The sequence below is a fragment of the Rattus norvegicus genome, chromosome 4 (assembly GCF_021556685.1).
Source record: "Rattus norvegicus strain SHRSP/BbbUtx chromosome 4, alternate assembly SHRSP_T2T, whole genome shotgun sequence".
Classification (NCBI taxonomy): Eukaryota; Metazoa; Chordata; class Mammalia; order Rodentia; family Muridae; genus Rattus; species Rattus norvegicus.
In genome coordinates this window covers 59,424,907-59,447,269 of record NC_141537.1, presented here as the reverse complement: position 1 = coordinate 59,447,269, position 22,363 = coordinate 59,424,907, and the positions used below count along the sequence as shown (strand labels likewise).

At 45.3% G+C, this 22,363-nt stretch overlaps 1 long non-coding RNA gene across 2 annotated transcripts; it reads left to right on the top strand.

Annotated features, from left to right (window-relative positions):
- Window positions 1-2,286: 2,286 nt before the first annotated feature.
- LOC120102484 (uncharacterized) lies at window positions 2,287-21,416 on the top strand. 2 transcript variants are annotated; one of them, XR_015686411.1, is made up of 6 exons: window positions 2,287-2,375; window positions 4,861-5,007; window positions 18,611-18,685; window positions 19,202-19,432; window positions 20,603-20,691; window positions 21,319-21,416. It is a non-coding gene; the product is annotated as an uncharacterized LOC120102484 (long non-coding RNA). The 2 variants fall into 2 exon arrangements; XR_015686412.1 differs by lacking the exons at window positions 2,287-2,375; window positions 4,861-5,007 and adding an exon at window positions 5,620-5,974.
- The last annotated feature ends 947 nt before the right edge of the window (window positions 21,417-22,363 follow it).

Sequence of the window (22,363 nt, the reverse complement as noted above, 5' to 3'; positions counted from 1 at the left end):
GACGAGCACTGAGCATTGGTTTGCTCTGCCTCGCTATTCTTCTGCTGAAGACACACCTGTATTGGTTCACCTTACATAGCGTTGTTGAGCTCTACTAGTGGTGACACCATAGAGACACTCGCCCAAGAACTGCTCAAGAGGTTCCTGCAGCAGCTTACCACGTCTGCAGTCTCTCCTCAGGCGGGTTGGCTAGCCTTACGGTTCCTTCAGGATTGAACTACAGCTGCCTGGTGTCTGCCTGCCTCGGGACTGGTCTGTAGCTGCTGAGTTGTATTTGGGGTTTGCTACAGGACTGAGCTGCTGAGAAAGCAGACTGAGCTTGCCCCTGAGCTTCTGAACTATTTCTGAACAGGTCCCCTTCCCCCACGTCCTAATAACTTTTCTCTTACACTACCTCTGCGGGGTGGTGGGCTAAGGAGAGGTTGAACCCTTATTAAGAGTGGGTTGCAAAAAATTTATACCTACATGGAGTCTCTTTGTTGTTTGGTTGTACACACCAGGCTAGTTGCCCCACAAGCTAAGAGACTCTCGTATCTCTGTCCCCCATCTTGCCACGGGGGTACTAGGATTACAGATGCATGCTATGTGGGTTTTGTGATTTGATCTCAGGTTTCAGGTTGATACATCTCCCCAGTCCCCCAGGACTTGTTTTTTAAATCTGGAAATTTTCTTTAAGAAGAGAATTGTGACTAAGATTTCAATTTATTTTTTTTTTCTTTCTTTCTTTCTTTTTTTTTTTTTTTTTTTTTGGTTCTTTTTTTTCGGAGCTGGGGACCGAACCCAGGGCCTTGCACTTCCTAGGTAAGCGCTCTACCACTGAGCTAAATCCCCAGCCCCAAGATTTCAATTTCTTAATAGATAATATGGACTTTCTATTTCTCCACCTCTTAAGTTTTATCTTCTCAGAAACTGTCCATTTCATCTATATCGTGAGACAAGTAAATATGAAATGGTTCGTAATATTTTCAGTATCTGCTGTATCTGCAGGAATCTTGTCTCTCATAACTGATAGTCACTTTATTGCTGTCCTTAACATTATTGCTTTTGTGCTCAGAGGGGAACCCTAAACATGGCAGCTTCTCTGATTTGCTTGTGTGAGAATATTAGATTGCAAGGCTGTGGGATGTACTGCATAGATGCACATGAGAGTAAATGGAAAACCTAAATAGATGTTAACTTGGGCAGGTAAGGAATCGTGTCAACAATAAAACTAAAGAACGAGTGCTAGGAGACTGTGGTGGTCTTAATGAGAACAGCCCTCCTTGGCTCATACATTTGAATGCTTGGGTCCCAGCTGGTGGAACTGTTTGGGAAGGATTAGGAGGTGTGGCCTTGTTGAAGGAGGCATGTCACTGGGGGTGGGCTTTGAGGTTTCAAAAGCTCACACCATTTACAGTGAACTTATCCCCTCTCTGCCTCATCCTTGTAGGTCAGATGTAAGCTCTCAGCTACTGCTGCAGTGTTCTGCCTGCCTGCTGACTGCCATGCTCCCTACCAATGATGGTCAAGAATTCACTCATGGGCTGGAGAGACGGCTCAGTGGTTAAGAGCATTGACTGCTCTTCCAGAGGTCCTGAGTTCAAATCCCAGCAACCACATGGTGGCTCATAACCATCTGTAATGAGATCTGATGCCCTCTTCTGGTATCTGAAGACAGCTACAGTGTACTTCTATATAATAAATATAATAAATAAATCTTTTTAGGAATTCACTCACCCTTTGAAAATGCAAGCCCTAATAAAATCTCCCTCTAAGTTGCCTTGGTCATGGTGTCTATTCACTGCAACAAAAAAGTAACCAAGGCAGAGGGAATCTCAGTGATAGGAGATTTGCCCAGCTCATGAGGATCCAGGTTTTCATCCATAGCAATAAACAAACAAAGGTTAAAACACAGTAAATCCATGCATCAAGCTTGTGCTCACTGCTTATTGACAACCTTTCCTGTGCCATCATAGAAGAACCTGTCGGGAGGGGAGAGGATGAAGAAAGCAACTGGCCATAACTTTTTAGGATAATTTGGTGTTCATTTTATTATAGATCCTACAGCTTTAATTAAACCAAGACTAGAACAGAAAACAAACGGAACAAAAGCCAGCCGGTGACCTTGCACATTCTGACTCACAGGAAATGATAGGAATGACTTCCCTCTGATCATTTGAAATCTGACCCTATGCAGTTTTCACCTCCTGGCTGAGTTGGCTAGAAAGTCCTGAGTATGGCAGATTCCTTCCTCCCTGTGAGGACACTGGACATTTGAAAGCAGACCTCTGAGGAATCAAATCCCTTAAGCTTGCAGCTCCTCTCAAGACAAGGTTTCTACACAGAGCCAACTGAGGGAGAAGCAGCAGCCACGGATGGGGCAGCCTGGAGCTATGGTAAGAGCTGAGCGAGAGTCTGAATTTATACTCCAAGGGACTAAACATTATTGTTCTCATCCTATTGCACACTAGTGGGCACCATCAGGAAGGGTGAGTCTATAACTATGAGTATTCACTATGTTCGTGTGATGCCTTTAATCCCAGCACTCAGGAGGCAGACGCAGGTGGATCTCTATGAGTTCAAGACCAGTCTGGTCTACATAGTGAGTTCAAGGCTAGCTAGGGTTCCATAGTGAGATCCTGTCTTTTTCTTTTCTTTTTCCTTTATGTATGTGGTGGTTTGAATATGCTTGGTGCATGGGAAATGACATTATTAGGAGGTGTGGCTTTGTTGGAGGAAGTGTGTCACTGTGCAAGTGGGCTTTGAGATGCTCCTCTGAACTGCCTGAGGATGCCGGTCCTCTCCTGGCTGCAGTTGGATCCAGATGTAGAATTCTCGGCTCCTTCACCAGCACCATGACTGTCTAGATGCTGCGATGCTCCCATGACGATAATGGACTGAACCTCTGTACCTGTAAGCCAGCCCCAATGAAACGCTGCCTTGGTCACGGTCTCTTCACAGCAGTGGAAACCCTAAGATAATGTGTATGGGTGTTTTTATGTCGTGTGTCTAGTCTCTACATTCTTGCCTGCTGCCCTTGGAGGTCAGAAAAGACAGTTGAACTCCCATGGAACTGCAGTTCTAGGTGGTTGTGGGCTTCCTGGCACAGGCGTTTACTTCCTGGGAGAGCACTGCATAGGACTAAGCCGGATAGGGTCCCAGCATTGGGACAGGAAGAGGACACAGTCCCCAACCCTAATCCAGAAGCTATCTCTATCTGATAACCACTCATAAAGGCAAAATCAGCTTTCTCCATCAGACTATCACTGGGTATACAAAGTTAAGGGCAAGCCCCACGCCCAGCAGTAGATGTCAACACAAAATGACCTCACTGATAGTTTGGGAGGTTTTTGTTTTTTGTTTTTTTTTTTTTTTTTTTTGGCTCACAATGCTTTACCTGGTCTGACTTTCTGTTTGTTTGTTTGTTTTGTTTTTCCCTTTTCTTTTGTTTATATTATGGTTTCTGATTTTGTTTTTATGAGAAGTATACACTCTTAAATGGTAGGCAGTTTGTAGCCCCAGACCTTGAACTTCTGACCTCTCTTCTTCTATATCTGTAGTACTGGGCTTAGAAGCATGTGCTATTATACCTAGTTGATGAAGTGCTGGGTGTCGAACCCATGGCATAATCATGTTAAGGGAGCACTGAATCAGCTGAGCCATACCCAGCCTAATATGGTATATTTTATAGTTATACCTTACTACATAGCAAATGCCAAAACATTTGTAGGAGGACTGTTTTCATTTGATATAAAAAGATAAATAAAGACATAGAAGTTAAATAACTTGCCCAAACAGTTCAGCTCGTTTGCAAGTTATCTGGGCCAGATTTGCTGGGGAAGGCCCAGGTTTGCCCAGGAAGGCCCAGGTTTGCCTGGGAAGGCCCCACTGGAGGGTCCATGTGACAAGGCATCACTAGGCAAAGCAACTCTAAGGTCCACAGATGTGAGAGCGTGACTACAACAGCGTGAGCCAGGCCAGGGCATCATCAGAGGCAACTGAGTCTAAGTTCTCTCTAAACATGAAGTTTAAGAGACCCAGGACAAAGCTCTCTTCCCCTCAGGTTTGTGGTTCTAGTCCCTCTTCAGCTGTCCCCATACTCTGTGCCCCTTTAAGCATTTTAGTCTCTATGTTCTGGAATGCAGGAGAGAGGGAGGGGAGGGAGGGAGGGAGGGAGAGAGAGAGAGAGAAAGAGAGAGAGAGAGAGAGAGAGAGAGAGAGAGAGAGAGAGAGAGAGAATTGATTGATCGCTGGAAGCAGTACTTTTGCTGGCCACAACTGAACCTGCTGACAGGTATTGAATTGGTTCCCTGAAGCCACACCTGCTGAAAGGAGACAGAGACCAGGTGGTGTCTCCCTTCCCATCAACTTGTCCCCAGCCTTTTATGACCCACTCACACGCCTCAAGGCCATTTAGTTCTCAGTAGCAGGTTTCTACCTCTGGCTTTTGGGCCTTATCTAAACTCCTAGCTGCACAAGGTGGCTCTAAGGTGACTTCTGACCCAGAGCTGTTGTCACAGCTTGAGCTCTACGAAATTGTAGAGGGGAGGAGAGAGAGAATGAGAGAGAAAGAGAGAGAGAGAGAGAGAGAGAGAGAGAGAGAGAGAGAGAGAGAGAGCGCACTTCAGTAAGGGCATGAAGTGTCAACCTGAGAAGTCCTCTTACAGTGTTGGCAGGAACACAAGTTAATCTAGCGACTGTTGGAAACAATGTGGAGACTTTTCAAAAGCTACAAGTAGGGTCTAGAGAGAGGCAGTTAAGAACATGGACTGTTGCTGTGGACCAGTTCATTTCAGTTCCCTGCAGCCATACTGGGCAGCTCATTAACTGCCTGTAATTCTATCTCTAGGGAACCTTCTGTCCTCTTTTTGGCCTCTGTAGGTACCCATACGCATGTGACATGCTCTTCACACAGAGCCACATAGTGACATGAAAACTTTGAAAGAGAGAGCCTTCTTCTCACAACAACGACCTACAGATCTATCCCATGATCCTGCTGCAACACTTTGGGCACTTATTTGAAATGAGGTGAGCATGCAAAAGTGCCCGCCCACTTACGTTTGTTCGGCGCAGCACTATAAACGGTAGAAGAGCCGTGGAATCAGTCTACACCAGCCGATGAATGGTAAAGAAGACACACTATATATCTGTGGTGGTTTGAATAGGGATGGCTCTCGTAGATGCATATGTTTGGTTATTAGAGAGCAGTGCTACTTGAGAAGGATGAGGAGGTGTGGCCTTGTTGGAGGAAGTGTGTCACTGGGGGTGGGCTGTGGAGTTTCAGAAGCCCAAGCCAGGCTCAGAGGAGTGCTCACCCTCCCTTCCTGTTTTTGTCTCTGTGTATCTCTCTGTCTCTGTCTCTCTCTTCCTATAGCCTGTGAAATCAGATGTAGAACTTTTTCAGCACCATGTCTGCTTGCAAGCTGCCATGCTTCCTTCCCACCATGATGATAATGGACTAAGCCCTTGAAACTGTAAGCCAGCCCCATTTAAATACTTCCCCTTAACAGTTGCCATGATCAGAGTGTCTCTTCACATCTATAGAATGCTGCCTGAGACAATATCACAATGGAGTACTACTCAGCCATGAAGAAGGATGAAATGGTTTAATTTTCAGTAGGTGAATGAAGATGGAGGATATCATGTAAAGTAAAATAAACTATACACAGAATGACATGTTCTCTGTGCTTTCCGACACATGAAGAAACAAACAAAATAATGTGACCCAGAAGGAGAAGAGCCAGGTCTCGTGATGCACACCTGTGACTTCAGAATTGAGAAGGCAGAGACAAAAAGGATTCCCACAAGGAGTCCTGGTCCATATAGGAAGTTCCAGGCCAGCCAGGGTTATATAGCAAAACTGTCTCAAAGCAACATAAAATAAAATAAATAGTGACTTCAGGAAAGACTACAGGAATGTGATGGTCCATCCTCACTGTCAACTTCAATGGATTATGGGGTACAATCCTGAGGATGTTCACAAGGATAAATCAAGGTGGGTGACCCACCCGAATGTGGGTTAGGTATCAGCCGGGTGCTTGGGCTAGAGAAAAGGAGAAAGCTAGAGAGGACTTTCCTCTGCCTCTGGGTCCTCCACAATGAGGACCTGCTGCACCTCCTGGCCATAAAGGACTGAGCCCTCAGAGGCCACGAACCAAAACAAAGTCTTCCAAGTTTTTATGTTAAATACTCTGTCACAGTGACCAAAGTACCTGATACAGGGCAGAAGGAGAAAGAGGGAGAGGGAAGATGAAGTGAGAGATCAAACCAGAACACAAGCAGGTGTAGAGAGAGACAGGGCACCGAATCCCACTGGCTGCTCAGTGCCTAATCATGATGGGGTTGCCTTCCTCACCAGGCCAGCTCCCTCTCTGTGTGGTCTCCCGCCACTCACCGCCCTCCTCATTGGGATGCTCTGCTACTAAACGTCAACCCCAGAATCCCCTTCTTTCTTGTTTACTGGGAAATGAAGTAACTTTTCGCTTTGCTCCTCCATTTCCAAGAGACCTGGAGTGACAATTGCCAACAAGAAAAGAGACAGGTGGATCTCTGTGAGTTACAGACCAGTCAAAGTGACACAGTAGGACCTCATCACAAAATAAACAAGTAGATAAATAACTATTTAAAAATATATACACATATATAGATGCACACATATATATGTATATATACAGACATACATATATATGTTTATATACATATGTGTGTACATTTTATATACATATATATTTTTTGAGACAGGTCTCAAATATATATAAACCATGCCTGTTAGTGCAAGTTTGTAATCTTAGGCCTTGAGGAGGCTAAGGCGGGAGGCCCTGAAGCTGAGGTAGGAAGACTGTTTGAGCCCATGAGTTTGAGGTCAACTTGGATGTGATAGTGAGACCCTATCTTGCAACACAAAACAGAGGACCAGCCGTGAGGCTCAGTCCTACATCCCTGGCATCATATTAAGTGGTGGATGTGGTGACACAGTCCAGCTGTAATCTAAGCACCTTGGAAGGAGACACAGGAGGCTCCAGTCAGCTTTGGTTATACAGCAATTTGGACGCCTAGCCTCTCTGAAACACCGTCTCAAAACCAACAGCAACAAACAAAACAAAGAAGAAACACAAAAGCCAAAAATCTGAATTTGCCCTCTGTCTGCCTGAATGACGGGGTCACCAGAATGCACATCAGCAGCCTTTAAGGGTTTGTCTGGCTTTCATATTTATTTATTTATAAACAGGGTTTCATCAGATCAGCCTGGAACTCAGTAGGTAGACCAAGCTGGCTGCAGTCTCTGAGCGATCTCTGCATCAGCCTCACAAGAGCCGGAACTAGAGGTGTGGGCCACCACACTGGCTTTTCTTTTTATTGTCATTTTAAATTATTTGTATATGCGTGGGTTTGTGCACATGAGCACAGGTGCCTGTGGGGCCAGGTCCCTGTGGGGCCAGAAGAGGGTGTCAGATCCCTAAAAGCTGGAGTTACAGAGGATTGTAAGCCATCAGTGTGACTGCTGGAACTGGACTTGAATCCCCTGTAAGAGCAGTACATATTCATAACTGTTGGGCCATCTCTCCAGCCCCTATTTTAAAATGTTTACTTATTATTTGTGTGTGTGCACGTGTGCATGTGTGTGTGTATGTGTGTGCGCGCACATGTGTTTAAGTGTGTGCATACACAGGCTCTTGTCCTTGCTCTTCATTGTGTGCATATGTGGATATCAGAGAACAACTTTTGGGTGTTAGTTTTCTCCTTCCATTGTGGGTGCTGGGGACTGAATTTGGTATCAGATTATCATAGCAAATGCTTCCACTTGAGGAGCCATCTTGTCATTCTGAACGATCTTAGTCCAGTGGACATAAATACTGTGGAATGGTCAGCTCATCTCCATCCCCTCAGACGGTCAGGATATCTGTGGAAAGAACATTTAAATTCCTAGCCAGGCAAGGTAACATAAGCCTTTAATCCCAGTACTCGGGAGAGAGAAAGATGCAGCACACAGCTCCCTGTAAATTTGAGGCCAGTTTTATCTACAAGAAGAGTTCTAGACCAGCCTGAGCCAGAGTGAGACCTTCTCAAAAAAGAAAAAAAAAAAAAGCATTCAAATTTTTTTTTCTATCTAAACAGGGCAGTGGTAGCACACAACTTTAATCCCAGGACTCAAGAGGCAGAACCAGGCAGATCTTTGAGTTCTAGGAGAGCCAGGGTTACACAGAGAAACCCTGTCTCAAAAAAACAAAAAACAACAACAACAAAAACCAAACCAAACCAAAAATCAAACAAACAAACAAAAAAAAACCCCAAAAAACAAACAAACAAAAAAACCCAAAACAACAAAAACAAACCCTTGTTTTTCTCTTATATATAAAGTTTTAATACTCACTACTTTTGGGAATCATGAACAACAAATACTACTTATTTTCGTTTTTAAAATCTTGAGAGTAAATCTTTTGAGGCCAGGGAGCAGTTGATCAAACTTCAGTGAAAGAAGTGACTTATCTTGCTTCTGACTTGAATTTTTCTTCCCACTAATTTTCAGTAAGAAATAGCATTTGTAACATTTAAAATGTAAATTTAAAAAATCAATAAAAAACAAACAAATAAAACCCCCAAACAAACAAACAAAAAAGAAATAGCATTTCTATGTGGCCGGCTGTCCTAAGGCCGTTGAGCAGCTGTCGGTTTCCGCCCGTAACACCTGATGGGCACCAGAGCTTGCCGGTGGTGGGAGAGGCACGCAGCTGATCACACCAATTCCATAGATCCTGCAGCAGAGTCCGGGGCAGGCGCCCCACTCTGTGTCCCTGAAAACAAGACAATCTGACTGTTCCTCTCCATCTCCCATCCTCATCAACCTCATTATCGGAATAACGGTGGCAATTTATTGAGAGATTGCCGTGCGCTGGGAAATGTGCCAAGCACATTATTATCTCATTTCTCTCTTACAACAATTACATGCGGTTGGATGCCATTTTCTCCACGTGACAAACAGGGAACCGAAGTCCCTGGACGGCTTGGTGAATATGCTCAAAGCCACAACTGTACATCTTAAATTGGTGGTTTTTATGGCGGGTGAGTAATATCTCAGTAAAGCTTTATGTGGTACAGAGTTTGCGTTTGTGTACTTGGGAAGCAGAAGTAGGCAGACCTCTGTAAGTTCAAGCCGTGGTACGCAGAGAGGTCCAGGTCAGTCAGGGCTACATAGTGAAATCCCATCTCAAAAACAAAACAGGATGCAACTCGGTAGGGGGCAGGTCCAATTATTACATCCACAGTCTTTGAGGTGGATCAGCAGTCGCTTCAAGAAGCATCACCAGCGTTGGGGCTTCTCAGAGAGTGACGGAGAGTAAGCACAGGGATGAAGAAGGGTTGGGATGGGGACAGAACTGGGTCCCTAGACTTGGAAGTGGCTGCCTCAGAAGCTGCTGCAAACTGGCCTTGCCCGTGCAGCAGAGGTGAAGGGCATCAGGACGCTGCTGGGTCCATGCCTGGAGTATCCAGAGAGCCGCTCACCAGCTAAGGCAGTGGAGAGTGTGGGGCTGCATCAGGACTGCAACACTCCTAGATGCTGCTGCAGCTGCCCCTTCTGGAGCCCTGCTGACTCCTGGCCTTTGCCGGGCACTCACCAGTGTGTGGTGGTGGTTCTTCCCACAGTGTGTACCTGTGTTGCAAATCCGAAGGCTGGCATTATCCTCAAGAAATAGGTACAAAGGGCTGGAGAGATGGCTCAGTGGTTAAGAACACCCGACTGTTCTTCCAGAGGTCATGAGTTCAATTCCCAGCAACCGCATGGTGGCTCACAACCATCTGTGAAGAGATCCGATGCCCTCTTCTGGTGTATCTGAAGACAGCTACAGTGTACTTATATATAATAAATAAAATAAATCTTAAAAAAAAAAAAAAAAGAAATAGGTACAAAAATGTTGAACGGGTTAAAATCCTTCACCTTATCACAAGACACCTTTTTGGTTTTGTTTTGTTTTTGCTGTTATTGATTTTTTTTTTTTTTTAAGATAAGGTCTCACTATGTAGCCTTGGCTGGCCTGGAACTCACTGGCCTCAAACTGAGATCCACATATCCATCTCTGCTGGGACTAAAGGCATGCGTCAGTACACCCAGCTCCAAAAATATTATTCAGAGCCCTTAAATTTTTGAAAGATTGTTTTAACTTCAGTACACTTTGTTGTTCATTCATTCATTCATTCGTTCGTTCACTTACATATTTTTTTGAGATAGGTTTTCTCTGTGTAATCCTGGCTGTCCTGGAATTAGCTTTGTAGATCAGGCTGGCCTTGAACTCAGAGGTTTGCCTGTCTCTGCCTCCCTAGTGCTGGGATTAAAGGCGTGTGACCCCATGACTGGCTTAAACTACAGTATAATTTTAAAAGGTGGCAAAAGTACTTTAATTTTTTTCTATTTATAAATGTATGGTCTTCATATAGTCTTGATTATTTTAGTTTCTGAATTCTACAGAAATCCATTTAGATGGGAACTAGCCAAGCATACTTTTTTTTTTTTTTTTTTTTGGTTCTTTTTTTTTCGGAGCTGGGGACCAAACCCAGGGCCTTGCGCTTCCTAGGCAAGCGCTCTACCACTAAGCTAAATCCCCAACCCTAGCCAAGCATACTTTAACCTTAACAGTACATATAAGTTTTAAACTATTTTCATCTTTATTCCATTTTGGACAGATTTTTTAAAAAATTTATTTTGATTTTTGAGACTATAATTACATCATTTCCCTCTTCCCTTTCCTCCCTCTAAGTCTTCTGATGTAGTCCCCCTTTCTCTCTTTAAAACTCATGCCTCAGGGCTGGAGAGATGGCTCAGCGGTTAAGAGCTCCGACTGCTCTTCCAGAGGTCCTGAGTTCAATTCCCAGCAACCACATGGTGGCTCACAACCATCTGTAAAGAGATCTGATGCCCTCTTCTGATGTATCTGAAGACAGCTACAGTGTACTTATACATATTAAATGAATAAACCTTTTTAAAAAAATGTTTTTTTAGGGGTTGGGGATTTAGCTCAGTGGTAGAGCGCTTGCCTAGCAAGCACAAGGCCCTGGGTTCGGTCCCCAGCTCCAAAAAAAAGAAAAGAAAAAAAAATTTGAAAAAAAAATGTAGGGGCTGGGGATTTAGCTCAGTGGTAGAGCGCTTACCTAGGAAGCGCAAGGCCCTGGGTTCGGTCCCCAGCTCCGAAAAAAAAGAACCAAAAAAAAAAATGTTTTTTTAAAAAAACAAACAAAAAAAAAACCCTCATGGCTCCATTCTGAGCATGGTGGCACATGCCTTAAGTTAGATCACTGTGAGTTCAAGGCCAGCCTGGTCTATAAGTAAATCCAGGTCTTATTATACAAAGAAACCCTGTTTCAACCCTTCCCCTGTCACCCCCCCAAAAAAAAACCCAAACAAACAAAAACAACACAAAACCAAACCAAACAAACAAAACAACAACAAAACAAAAGCTCATGACCTCTTTTGAATTGTTGTTGTTGTGTGTGTGGGTGTATCCCTAAATACATAAATATCAACTGCAGTCTGCGCAGTTGTCTTTTTTTAAAGTGAATTTATTATTATTATTATTATTATTATATGTGAGTACACTGTCGCTGTCTCCAGACACATTAGAAGAGGGCATCAGATCTCATTACAGATGGCTGTGAGCCACCATGTGGATGCTGGGACTTGAACTCAGGACCTCTGAAAAAGCAGTGAGCCCTCCTAACCACTGAGCCATCTCTCCAGCCCCTGCGCAGTTGTGTTAATTAGGGTTTTACTGTAGTGAGCAGACGCCATGACCAAGGCAACTCTTTTTTTTTTTTTTTTTCTTTTTTCGGAGCTGGGGACCGAACCCACTGAGCTAAATCCCCAACCCCGACCAAGGACCACATTTAATTGGGGCTGGCTTACAGGTTCAGAGGTTCAGTCCATTATCATCAAAGCAGGAACATGGCAGCCTCCAGGCAGGCATGGCGCAGGAGGAGCTGAGAGTTCTACATCTTCATCTGAAGGCTGCTAGCAGACTATTGGCTTCCAGGCAGCTGATGGTCTTAAAGCCCACGCCCACAGTGACACACCTCCTCCAACAAGGCCACTCCTCCTAATTGCACCACTCCCTGGGCTGAGCATAAAGAAACCACGGCAGCAGTGTTGCTGGCACGTATGTTTTCAGGGCTGACCTTTGGCATTGGATAAGCAGTGGTGAGTTCCTCCCCGGGGAAGAGCCTCTCTCCTGCGCTCAGTTCTCCTTAGCTGTCTGCAGTTCTTTGTCTAGGGTTGAGTCCACAGGAGCTTTCCATCTTCCATGCTACCATGTTGGGTCACCCTTGTTCAGGTCCCGTTAGGCAGCCATGTTGGTGAGACTTCATGGGTGTAACTTTGGGCAGTGTTTTAATTTTTAAAATATCTAGTAGGATAGTATTTCACGTTGATGAGCAGTAACTCAGGACTTAAATAGATAACCAGTAAAACGTCTTCACTGGCAATTACTTATATCCATTTCAAGTGTATACAAGGAACACTTTAGAGCTATTTAGGCTTGGAGAGATGGCTCAGCAATTAAGCATAAGTCTGATGTCCAGTACTTATATCGGGTGGCTCCCAGTGACCTGTGACTCAAGCTCCAGGGATCCCTCTACAGTACACAATCTCTCTCCCTCTCTCCCTCTCCACTCTGTGAACTCTTGAGCCAAACTGAAGTGTTCTGTCTATAAAACACACATTAGATGTCTATCTTAGTACATATAACTGTTGGTTTTAATGTCAGCTTACCACATATTAGAATCACTTGCATAGGAGCCTTGCCTGAAGAACTCTCCTCATTGCCCTGATTGGGAAGCCCCAGTCCACCCTGGATGGCATCTTCAGGTAACAGATTTGATAAACAAGTTTGTGTCTCACCCCAGTTCACCTCCCCTCCCCTGCCCTCCCCTCCAAAATTTATTTATTTCATGTATGTGAGTACACTATCGCTGTCTTCAGACACACCAGAAGAGGGCATCGGATCTCATTACAGATGGTTGTGAGCTACCAATGTGGTTGCTGGGATTTGAACTCAGGACCTCTGGAAGAGAGTCAGTGTTCTTAACCGCTGAGCCATCTCTCCAGCACTCAGTTGCCCTCTCTGGTCACTCAGTTGATCTGCCGTGCGGCTGACCCTTCCGCTCATAGCAGAAGCAGCTTCCTAAGCTTTCATGTGGACCGAGCCCAGTGGTTCTCCAGGAACCTGCTGGGCTTCTGGTGGTAGGTCGGGACTACTGAGGCACGCTGCCTTGTGGACTGATAGGGGTCGTTGCCTCGACTGTTCAGGCTTTCGGCTCCAAGCTCTGAGTAACTACTCAGCTCTCAGGTGGGGTCCTGCTGTTGTGACTGCTTTAAGCTGACTTATTAAATTCTAAGTTATACAGGGGTGTGTGTGTGTGTGTGTGTGTGTGTGTGTGTGTGTGTGTGTGTGTGTGCATGTGTGTGTATTCCCTTAGTTCTGTTCGGCTAGAGAACCTAATAAGAAAGCAAGAATGTAAACTAACCCACGAGTGACATGTTGAAATTATAATAGTGGGATATATTGGGTTGAATAAAATACGTTATTATTTTTTTAAAGTTATGCTCGTGGAAGCAAGCTCAGGTTTCTCATTAAAATTTTGAAAATGTTTTATTTGGAAAATTTCGTACAACTCTGGCATTTCATGTGTTCTCAATTTACCTTCTTATAATTCTTTCATAGAAAGCATGGTTACTTCTCCCATCAAGTGCCGTGCAGATTCCCCTCCAGTTTACTCGAATGTGCTGTAACCATTTCCTAGAATGGGAGGCCATCCAATAGTTTCAAGGAAGATACTTCTGAGCAATTTAGAAGAAGCATCTTTGTGCTTGACCATGTCGGGTGCCCCGCTGGATCCTGGGGGTGCAGAGATGTTCGCTTTCTGGGTTTTTTTTTTTTTTTGTTTTTTTTTTGTTTTTTTTTTTTTTTTTTTTGGAGCTGGGGACCGAACCCAGGGCCTTGCGCTTCCTAGGCAAGCGCTCTACCACTGAGCTAAATCCCCAACTCCCTGATGTTCGCTTTCTGTATGTGTGCATTAATTAATTACACACTAACCAGCTCTCGATAGCTGCCTCGTAGGGAGGTGTCTTAGGGAGGTCATGTGTCTTAGTCACACAAGGCCAAGGTGTCTGAGGAGTGACAGGGAAAGACATGGACCTTTCAAGCTTTTAGGTTTTTTTTTTTTTTTTTCTTTTTTTTCGGAGCTGGGGACCGAACCCAGGGCCTTGCGTTTTTCTAGGCAAGCGCTCTACCACTGAGCTAAATCCCCAACCCCTCAAGCTTTTAGGTTTAAGTAGAGCCCTGGCCTGACTCCTCATTGAATGTTTCCATAGCACAAGGGCTTTTCCTACCCTGGGACCTCCGGAGGCCCTTGCTTAGCTGCCAACCCTTTGTGTGCAGCTTTCTGTTAGCCTGTATGGGCCTAGCCAGAGGCAAGGCCCACCAGAAAGCAGAGGCCTGGGTGCTTATAAACTTGGATATGTTTTTATGTATGGCTTTGGCATCCTGTTTAGTCCTCATTATGGGTCAGCCTGATGCCAAAACTGGCTTTTTCCAACCTCACACCTCAGGGCTGTATCCTACACACTCCATAAATGGCGTCTGCAACGCAGGAGGCCACCTGTGTGCCGTTCCCTCAGGTAATCCACGAGTGTCTGGCACTTTCTCAGCTCTCCTGGGGTCAGACATGTGAACTAGCAGTGGTGGCCAGGAGTCTGTCCACTTGGAGCTCACCAGGGAGATCTGAGGGCCGTGAAAGTCATCGTGAGGTCCCAGACGCTCAGGTTGTACCTGAGTGTGCCAAGAAACAGTCTGGGACCTGTTCAGTGAACTACAGCACTTTCAGTTCTGTGATGTCACCATGTCATAACTTTCTCCATCTTTAACCCTAAACACCCATGCAATTGTGCCGGAATTGATGACTATACAGATGTGGGTGGCACTTGGTGCCATGAAAACTCTCTCGATGTGTGGACATGTTGTACTTACGTGTACTGAGATGACCGCAGTCATGAGAATTACTTATGGCGTTGTTTAAATGTTAAGTAGTCATTCTGTAACAACAGCCCAGTTGCAGGGCTATGGAGAATGGAGAAAGGCCTGCATGCGTGAAGTCTTGAGCGACAGTGTATTTTGACAAGGGTGTGACACATTGCCCAGGATAAAGAGAAACGGGCAAAACTTTTCTCTGGAGTCTGAGCGTTTATTAATGATTGATCAGTGTGTACAAACACAGCAAACTGCAGCTTCCTGGTCCCAGATGTTACAGCCTGAGACTGCTCCCTAAGGACCTGGCTCTGAGGTTCAGGGCTGTGGTGGTGGCAGTAGTAGAAACTCCACACGGGGTACCAGCTCCGCTGGATGTGGGTCTGTGGGTCTGTCCTTCATTCTTTCCACAAGAGGGAATGGTGCCACACATAATCCCCAAACTCAGACAGGTGAGGCAGGAGGTCAGAAGTTCAAGGTCATCTTTGGCCAGCCAGGTATTTGCGAGGCACTGTAAAAACAACAATCCTCTTCCTTTGTCAGTGTTAACAGCACACACCTTGGATTCCAGCACTTGGGGAGGCAGAGACAAGCAGATCTCGGAGTTTGAAGACAACCTGGTTTACATAGTGAATTTCAGGCCAGCCAGGGCTACATATCGTGAGACCTTATCCAAGCAAATAAACAAAGAAATAAAAAAACACTTAGTCGGGTTGGGGATTTAGCTCAGTGGTAGAGCGCTTACCTAGGAAGCGCAAGGCCCTGGGTTCGATCCCCAGCTCTGAAAAAAAGAACCAAAAAAAAAAAAAAAAAAAACACTTAGTCTTTTTCTTTTTCCGTTTTATTTTATTTTATTTTATTTCCTGACTGGCCTAGAACTTACTATGTAGACCAACTGGCTTTGAACTCATGGAGATCCACCAGACTTTGCTTTACCAAGTGCTTGGATTAAAGGTGTGTTCTACCACGAGCAGGAACAATTTTGTTATTTTTCTTTTTTTTTTTTAAGATTTATTTATTCATTTATTATATATAAGTACACTGTAGCTGTCTTCAGACACACCAGAAGAGGGCATCGGATCTCTTTACAGATGGTTGTGAGCCACCATGTGGTTGCTGGGAATTGAACTCATGACCTCTAGAAGAGCAGTCGGGTACTCTTAACTGCTGAGCCATCTCTCCAGCCCAATTTTGTTATTTTTCAGTGCTTGTTTAAAATATTTTAGAGGGGCTAGAGAGATGGCTCAGTAGTTAAGGGTATAGACTGCCCCCCCAGAGGGCCCAAGTTGAGTTCACAGCACCCATGTTAAGTGGTTCACAGCCTACTATAACTCTACCTCCTGGGTATTAGTACCCTCTTATGGCCTCTGTGGGCACTGCATTCAATGCACGCCTTCCTTGACCATCCCCCAACACACACACACACACACACACACACACACACACACACACACACCCCTAAATAAAAATAAAACATCTCCAAAACAAAAAGTCAAAACAATGAACAGAGCCTTTTGAAGAAAATGTTAATTTTTTTTTTTTTTTTGAGGCAAGGTCTCATGTAGCTCAGGCTGGCCTTAAACTCACTATGTAGCCAAGGATGGTCTTAAATTATTGATCCCACTGTCTCTACCACCCGCATACTGGAATTACAGGTATGTAACATATTCGTCTGTTAACGTAATTTTTGACATTTACTTCTTTTAGTTTTTAGAGTTTTGGGGGTGAGGTCTCATCATGTAATCATGGCTAGCTTCCACCTTAGGCTCTTCCTGCCTCAGCCTCTAGAGTGCTAGGATGGCAGGCATGTGTAATGGTATTCGCATCAGTGTTTGCTATTTTCCCGAGGGATGAGGAAAATCACATGAGTTACTGTTGCCTGCCAGGTATGAGAGGGTTTCACACATATTATTCATTCCTTTAAAAGTAAATGTATTTTTATGTGTATGGGTGCTTTGCCTGCATGTCTTTCTGTCTACCGTGTGCCTGACGGCAAGAAGCTGTTGGATCCCCTGTGACTGGATTTACAGAGAGGGTTGTGGGCTGCGATGTGAGTGCCGGGAATTGAACCCACAGGGGTCTCCTTTAGAAGAAGAACAAATGCTGTTAGCTGCTGCGCCGTCTCTGCAGACACTCTAGTCTGGGCTTCTATTGCTGTGATAAGATGCTGGGACAAAGCCAGCTTGGGGAGGAAAGGGGTTACTTTGGCTTAGAGTTGTAGTCTATCATCCAGGCCAGGCCTTGGCACCTGGCCTGACATTATATGGTGGCTTTTCCTGAATCCTCAGGCCTCAGTTAACCACATAACTGTTGCTTAAATTTTATTTATGTATTCGTGTTTAGTGGTGTGTGTGTGTATGTTTGTGTTAGTGTGTGAATGTGTATATGAATGTGTTTGCGTGTATATGCGTGTGTTAGTATGTGAGTGTGTGTGTGTGTGTGTGTGAGAGTTGTGTGTGAGTTTAGGCACACAGGTGTCATGCTATCTGTGTAGGTGGCAGAGGATAACTTTTGGGAGACAGTTTTCTACTTTTACCTTGTTTTTTATGTGGGTTCCAGGGATAGAATTTGAGTCAGCAGATTTTCATGGCTATCATTTTCACCCTCTGAGCCATCTCACCAACTTCCTTCCTTCCTTCCTTCCTTCCTTCCTTCCTTCCTTCCTTCCTTCTTCCCTCCCTCCCTCCTTCCTTTCTTCCTTCTTCCTTCCTTTCTTTTTCTTAAAGACAGGGTTTCTCTGTGTAGCCCTGGCTGTTCTGGAACTCATCCTATAGACCAGGCTGGCCTCGAACTCATGGAGATCCCCCTGCCTCTGCCTCCTGAGTGCTGGGACTGAAGATGTGCACCACCACTGCCAGGCTAGGTCTCAGCACTTTCAAAAACGATTTCTTATTTTCCAAGTATATGTGAGTGTGTTTCATGTACGTTCATTCGAGTTATTGTTCGAGCCAAGCGCTTTCAGTTCTGGGGCTGCGAAGCCTTCGTCTCACTGGAGTTACTGACGTTTGGAAGCCGCGGTGCTGTGTGGTGGGGCAGGCTACACAGCGTGCTCCAGGACAGCTACTGCTAAGAAATGCTGTCTGCAAAACGACGGAAGCCACAACGACAAAAGCTTCCAGGATAAAACTAAACCGTTCCAAGTGATTTCCTCTTGTTCTGAGTTAATTTAATTCTCTACGGTGATTGTTATTGTTTTTATAATTTAGAACTCTAATATGAAGCTGCGTGTGGGGTATTCTTGGGAGTGGAAGCAAGATCTCAAGGTCTCAGGACTTCCAGATTCTCAGCTACACAGCACTTTAAGAACAGTCAGGGATAGGCGAGAACTGTCTCGGCACGCAAGCAAACAAGCAAACAACAACAAAAGCACTCTTAAAACCCTAATATGTTAAGGAAAAAAATCTTCAACAAAGTTTAATGATAAGAGAAAACACTGTTATAAACGACAAAATTAGAGATGAAATTATGTATGGTGTGATCTCAGCTACAGAAAAATGTGTTTAAAACCAAGAAGGAAGCATATCAAAATGTTAACAGGGACTGCCTCTGGGTGGCAAGGTTTTTTTTTTTCTGTTTTATTTTTATGTACTTTATAAATGTGCCTTATTATTTTTTATAATTAGGTCAGTCTGCCAAACGTGTGCGGCAGGCCGTAAAGCACACGCAGCTGTGCCTGGCGGGCAGTTGCCACCACCCAGGTAGGGCTGGACACTGTTCTTGGTCACCAAAGGAAACTTTCTGATTCCAAGAAGATAAGTGAGCCAGAAAGATGGCTTCTCCTGTGAGATGGCAAGAGAAACAAGACACAGTGCGCTCGAGGGAGGGGCAGCAGAGAGCATGGGACTCAGAGGATGGGTCAGGCTTAGGGTGAGGGCAGTAGTTACCCAGAGAAGTGGCCCAACCCTGAAGAGCCAGCAGGCGTCTCCAAGGGGGACTTGGGGGGGAATCACCATGGATTCTTTAGTAACCTTGTCATTCCACAAATGACTGGACCCCGAGGTCACAGCAGGGCCCCAGACTGGACTCCCACCCTCGGAGTGTTCTTAAATGATGGGAAGGGAGGAAGGAAGGAAGGAGGGAAGGAAGGAAGGAAGGAAGGAAGGAGAGACTAAGCTACAGTAATGGGTACCAACACGAAGACCACAGACCAGTGGGATGGAAGTGAGAAGGCAGAAACAAACCCTCATGTGCACATTCACTGATTTCTGACAAAGGTGTCGAGACCAAGAGGAATCATAGGGGAAAGAAGAGTTTTCAGCAAACGATACCGGGGAGAACAAATATCCAAAAGATATTTGAGGGACTGGAAAGATAGCACTGGCTGCTCTTCCAGAGGACCCAGCACCCACAAGGCAGCTCACAACTGCAACTCCAGTTCCAGAGGACCTGACACCGCCACACGGACATGCATGCAGACAAAACACCAATGCAAGATGGTTCAGCAGGTAAAGCTCTTGCTGCGTGCAGAAGCCTGACAGGCTGAGTTCGACCCTTGAGTCCACATGGTGGCAGGAGAGAAGCAACTCTCACAAACTGTCCCTGGACCTTTGTATGTGCACCACCCCCCAAGTAAATAAACGTAATAGATCTTAATGAAAGAAAAGCAACAAAACAAAAAACCAACTTAGCGCCAGTGAGAAGGCTGAGCAGGTAAAGGGGCTTGCACCCAAACCTGATGACCTCAGTTCAATCCCTGGGACCACATGCGGCAGGAGAGGACTGACTTATAATGTCCTCTGGCTTTCGGATGCTTGTGTGCCTGCTGTTCCTAAGGAACAGTCAGCTCTGGTCGGGGGAGCAGTCAGGAAATAAATGTGCGTTACACATCTGTAGAATGTACAGAGCACCAGGACATTATCCATCGGGACCACGGCCTCCCTGTTGAGGTAGAGTCCTGGAAACACAAGGACAAAGAGAGATGGAGACTCCAAGTCTGTCCTTGGGCTCATTCTGACACGGGCAGGGACAGTTCCCACAGCAGACCTCTCCTAGGCTTGATTCACTGCAGTCATCCCGTGCTGCTCTCTGGCCTTGGACATGGCCCACTTGCCGGGCCTAGAAGGTCACTGGGAGAAGAAACGAGTAGTGTACGGAGCTTGTCTACGGAGGCCTCTGTCTCTGGCTGTCTGCTCCTGCTCAGAGCACCCTGAGGCTGGCTTGGAAGAGTCCCATCCAGCCCTCTGTACTTGTAACTTGGAGTCAGCAAGGCAATGACTGATGGCATTTCACGTGACAGTCAAGGAGTCCCTCCAGGCAGGCAAAACGAACCAACCAGGAAGGCCTGATATCTGGACTACCCAGACAGTCACCTTGCAGTGTGAGAAACACTCGCAGATGCTGGTGCAGCAACAGTAAAAGCCCAATTATAGAAAACTGCTTCCTCCAGGTCAAGAGGCTGAAACCTCTGGCCTATGTGGAGACCTAGTATTCCAAGCTACTCAAAACATAAATAAACTGGTCCAGTGAAGTAGCCACCTGGCTAGCAGACACCTTGACACACACCCCACCCCAGGAAGACAGGGCCACCCTTGGAAGGCAGGCTCACCATAAGCCATGCTAAAGAGATAATTAAAGTAGTTATCCCTTTAATGAGATGCCATATTTTTCCTTCCCAGAATTCCTGGCCCCAATGAGCTGCCATGAAACTCGAGCTGGGTCTGTCTGCCTTTTTGCTTCTTTCCTTCTGCTACTGGACAAGGCCCGAGTAAGTTTTTTCTCCTGGTTCTTTGAGATTGTTTAGTCCTTCTCTAAAGCAGTGATTCTCAGCCTTCCTAATGCTGTGACCCTTTAATACGGTTCCTTATGTTGTGGTGACCCCCCCCCCCACCATAAAGTTATTTTATTGCTACTTCATAAACATAATTTTTCTACTGTTATGAGTTGTAGCACAAATATCAGATACACAGGATATCTGATATCCAACCCCTGTGAGAGGTCATTCAACCCTCAAAGGGGTCAAGACACGCAGGTTGAGAACCCCTGTGCTAACGCTCTCTCTGACCATGGGTGACCTTCATGTGAGCTTAACTCAGTAGCACGACTTCATTTCCTCTCCATTTCCTGCCTCTGCGCAATGCTGTCCTGCCCCGCTCTTGGTCTTGTCTTCTTCCCCCCCCCATCTCTCTCCCCTCTTCCTCCCCCCCCCTTTCTTCTTTTGAAACAGGGTCTCCTTGCTGGCTGAAACTCATTATGTAGACCAGGCTGGCTTTGAACTCACACAAATCCACCTGCTTCCATCTTCCAAGAGATTTGGTCAAAGGCACGCACCACTTTGCCTGGCTCCTGTTTGTTTGTTTGTTTTTAGAGTCACCATTTTTCTTTGTTTCCCTAGCTATCCTGGAACTCACTCTGCAGACCAGGCTGGCCTCGAACTCAGAGATCCACCTGCCTCTTCCCCGGAAATGCTGGGATTAAAGTCGTGTGTCATCACTGCCTGGCTCTGTGTTTTTGTTTTTAAAGGTTAATACAACTAACTGTCCTCTTAGAGAAAGTTTAACTTTGCTTGACTTTCAAACTTTTCCTGACTTTTAATTCTTTAATCAGCAGAGCCAGTTCCTGAACCCCGAGGCAGTGTCAGCACCACACAAAGAAGGCCTGTGTCCACAGGTCTGCTGTAGCCCTACTATAGAAATGGGGGAGGGGTCCCCCTAAACACATAGCAGAGACAGTCTTAGCCCTGTTGATCTCAGGATGAGAATGGAATACACACCTCTAGTGAAATTGAAATAGCCTATTATTTTCAAATCCCTTAGGCGCCATGCTTGGTTGGGAATACCAGAAATGGACAGGTAGAGGCAGGGGGATCTCTGTGAGTTTGAGGCCAACTTGACACACATCTTAGCAAGCTCCAGGGCTAGCCCACACAGTGAGATGCTATCTCAAAACAACAACAATAAGTAAAACAAAAACAAAAACAAAAAAGACAAAGGAAGAAGAGTAATTTCTTGAGGTCTCTACTTCCCATGTAGTCTAACCTGTTCTCAAATGTGCATGTAGCCAAGGATGACCTTAAAGTCTTGATCCTCCTGTCTTTACCTCCCAAGTGCAGGGATTATAGGCTTGTGCTACCATAGCAGAGAGGACATTATTATTGTTGTTGTTATTATTACTATTATTATTATCAGTATGTGTGGTGGTGTGGATATGCATGTGTGTAGAGCATAGACACTGAGTGTTCTGATCTATCTGCACCTCACTGAACCTGGAGCTAGGCAAGTGGCCAGCAATCCTTGGGGTTCGCCTGCTTGTGTCCAGCACAGTCCTGGGGTGTGAACTGAGGTTAGCAGTATGTATTTATCCATACCTTGTTTTCTAGGTGGGTGCTGGGATTTAAACCCAGGTCTTCATGCTTGCAGAAGAGGGGCTTATTACCACCT